Below are 4,195 nucleotides of genomic sequence, written 5' to 3' on the forward strand. Positions count from 1 at the left end.
TGAAGTCCCTGTCACTCTACATATAGTTCCTTCCCTCCCTCACAGTGATGGAACAAATCCATCTAGCTGGAGAAATTCATGGATATTACGAGCATTTACGTACACAGAGCAGCCGTGAGATCCGCCATATGGTGTAAAGGAGAGAGAGAGAGAGAGATAGAAAGAGAGAGAGATATATAGAGAAAGAGACCCCTCACTATCTCTCTCTCTCCTGGCTTTCATGTTGCCTTCTAGGCAAACACTCTCCAACACACTGACCATCTATCAACAAAAGTATTCTGTCGGACCCTCTGTCAAAACTCCGATTTCAATGGACGCGAAAGATTTGGTGGCTTTCCGGTACTAAAAGGCGTGAAGGACTTCCCAGCTCAGACGACTACGGTTCGATATCCACTCTAGCCAGGGATTTTTTCTGCCTGGTTTATTGCGGTCAAATTTGTCATCTGTACCTTGACAGGCATGAAATTTTCCCTTTTGCAGGTCAACATGGTCGAAGCAACACTGTATTGTAACGAGCTGTTCGACAGTTTGGAGTCGTTTGAATCGATAAGTTGGGCAATAATATGACTTTCCACAACACGTGTTAATTGGTCTATTTGAGCTTATGATTCGTTGTGTTTTGTTCATGGCTGGGCGTGTGAAATGATTGTTGTGGTGGTTTGATTGTTAGTGTGGTGGTGATGGGCTGGAGGATTGATTGTTCTCATTGGTAACATCCCTTCAGTCTGGACTCTCAGTGTTCTACCGGTTAGGTATTCCCTATTCCAATGCATCAACCTTACCTTTAATTCCTGGGGCCAGATTCACGAAGCAGTTACGCAAGCACTTACGAACCTGTACATCTTTCCTCAATCTTTGACGGCTTTGGTTACATTTATTAAACAGTTTACAAGCATGAAAACTTGTCAATCAACTGTTGTTATTGTTATAAACAGCCTCCTGGTGCTTCGGAGCTCATTAACTGTTTAATAATTGTAAACAAAGCCGCCAAAGATTGAGAAAAGATGGACAGGTTCGTAAGTACTTGCGTAACTGCTTCGTGAATCTGGCCCCAGGTTTCTCCAACTTGTATATTAGTCTATTAGTCTTATGCTGGTGTGATGGTTCGAAGCAGGAGAGTTGATGGGACGTGATTGTGGTAGTGAATGTGGTGATATGATTGTAGATGGTTACGGGCGCTATGGCAATAGTGGTAGTGGTAGTGATTCCGGAAATGGTGGTAGTGATAGTGGTAGTAGTTCCAATACTTTGCTAGTGGTAGAATGACTGCTGATGTGAAGGATCGATATGGTGGTAAATGTTCAATTTCACTCTGAATTGTTATGGTAATAGTGACGACGTAATTGTTCTAATGGCGCTAATGGTTCTGTTATTGAATTGTATCGGGGATAATGGCAGTTTTGTCGCTGGTAGTAGTGGTAGTGTAGATGGTAGTAGTGGTGGTAGTGTTGATGCTGGTTGTAGTGATGTTATTCCTGATTGGCTGTTCAGGTGATAGGGGTGGTAGTAGGGAAGAGGGGAAGCAGTAAAGAGAACTAGGAAGGGGAACAAGGGAAGAGGGGAAGAAGGGTAAGTGATGGGGGGATAGGGAGGGTAGTTAAGGGGGAGAGCGTGATGCCAATCTGACATAATACCAACCAGGCAACCAGGCAATTCCCCCCTCCCACACCCCTCTAGTTAATTACCCCTCACGTCCCCTCCGTTCCCCTTCCCTTAGCTCCCCTCCCATAATGCCTTGTAACATGTGTTTATCCCTAGCGGGAAGGTGAGAAAACAGGGAATTGGATAACATTATGGCGTATTATAAATTAGACGAAAGCATTAACGTGTCGATTCGAGTCCGATAGGACTCCAGCATGCAAAGCTTCCCTTTCGCTGTTAAGGAAAACGAATCATCTTGTTTTTTCCTTCTAGACACGTTGATGTGGGTTCCCTCCTTTACCTTATTGGTAGTTCTCCCTCCCTACACCTTCCTCCATCACTGTAATATCCTCCATCACTCCCTCCTTCCCTGTAGATATAGAAATCTCACACAGAAATCAGCTGTGTATTCCAATATTAGTTCTTTTGATGTTCGATTGTTCTTTTGATGTTCGATTGTTCTTTTGATGTTCGATTGTTCTTGTTATAATGGATTGTGATTTAGGAACACAGATGGATAAATCGGTTTTTGTTTCAGTCACATTTGTCTGTCACTATATAGCGGTGAATGATATTATTTATGTGTTTGTTATCGTCTCATATAAGTTTATTTGTTTCAATTGTGTTTCCTTGTCTTTATTTCCCCTATATGGGAAATATTTTGAATGCCTGTGTGTGTGTGTGTGTGTGTGTGTGTGTGCGTGTGTGTGTGTGTGCGTGTGTGTGTGTGTGCGTGTGTGTGTGTGTGTGTGTGTGTGTGTGTGTGTGTGTGCGTGTGTGTGTGTGTGTGTGTGTGTGTGTGTGCGTGTGTGTGTGTGTGTGTGTGTGTGTGTGTGTGTGTGTGTGTGTGTGTGTGCGTGTGCGTGTGTGTGTGTGTGTGTGTGTGTGTGTGTGTGTGTGTGTGTGTGTGTGTGTGTGTGTATTCACCTAGTTGTGCTTACGGGGGTTAAGCTCTGCTCTTTCGGCCCGCCTCTCAACTGTCAATCAATCAACTGTTACTAACTACTAACTAACTAATTTTTTTTTTCACACATACCCCCCAGGAAGCAGCCAGTAGCAGCTGTCTAACTCCCAGGTACCTATTTACTGCTAGGTGAACAAGCATCTCAGGGTGAAAGAAACTGCCCATTTGTTTCCGCCTCCGCTGGGAACCGAACCCGGTCAATTCGGACTACGACCCCTGAGCGCTGTCCACTCAGCCGCGAGACCCCATGTGTGTGTGTTTTGCATGTAGAATCGAGCTATTAGCTCTTGGACCCCGCCTTTCTAATCTATCAATGTTTTTACTCTATTATATCCACTACATATATTTCTCTATAACACACGCACACATCCCCATACAGTAGCAGCTGTATGTACTCCCATGTACTTATTGCTGGGTGAACAGGGGTATAAGGGTGAAATAAACTCCATTTCTGCCTCGACTGAGAATCGAACCGGGGCCCTTAGGACTACAACCGCAGAGCCCTGTCCGCTCTGTATTTCCATAGAGGTCACATCTGCATGGTTCCCAGTTCTCTTTCACCCCCTTTCCCTTCAACCCCTCCCCCTTCCCCCTTCAGCGTCCCTTCCTGCCCCTTCAGCACCCATTAACCCGCTTGAGCGCCCTATCCTCCCCACTACCTATTCCTATCCTACGCGTTTCAACTATCCAAGGGCGCAAATGGAAGACAAACAGACACTGAGAACGTCAGTAACAGGAGCGGGCACATCAATAGAATAGTGAGAGTGACGCCGAGGGCGTGAGAGCATCAATGGGAGGCGTGAGAAACATTAATGGAGAAGGCGTAGAGTCAATGGGTGTGAGAGGTCATCAATAGATTAACAGCAACAGCAGAGGAGTAAATTCTAACAGCATCAATGAATGTAACAGGATCAATACTAACAGCATCAATGAATGTAACAGGATTAATACTAACATCATCAATAAAAATATAGGCACCAGTGAAACTAACATCATCAATAAAATTACCATCTATAGTTGTAGAAACAGCACCAGAGATTAACATAAATACAGCATCAATAATTTATGTTAACTTCTGACACAAACAAAATAGTAGACATCCAACAGTCTCAGGAGACTATGGAGTTGCGCTCTGATTGTCGGTCTGGAGTGGCCTCTCCAGGGCGCAAAGCCAGGGTAGGTTGATACGAGGGAGAAGCTGTTACCCATGCAGCAGGTCCCACCCCCCTCTCTGGGGTACTGAAAGTCTCCAATGGAATGGCAAAAGCTACATATATATACACACTGCATATATACACCACATATATACACAAACAAGGGGTCAACGTGTTAAGGAATTAAGTGGAACAAATGGTTGAGGGTTCGAAGCAAGACCCAGATACTAGGTACAGGTGAGCACAGGCACTCATGCACAAACACACACGCAAGCACGCACTCGCTGACTAAACACCACACACACACACACACACACTCAGTTGTATACAACTCTCCTTTGTGCATCTACGTGTGTAATTCTCGCCCAAACAAACACCCTACTGGCTCTTGCAGCTGGTTATAGCACGTTCTTGCTCCCGGATATGTACTCTTTCT

The sequence above is a fragment of the Procambarus clarkii genome, chromosome 76 (genome assembly GCF_040958095.1).
Source record: "Procambarus clarkii isolate CNS0578487 chromosome 76, FALCON_Pclarkii_2.0, whole genome shotgun sequence".
NCBI lineage: Eukaryota > Metazoa > Arthropoda > Malacostraca > Decapoda > Cambaridae > Procambarus > Procambarus clarkii.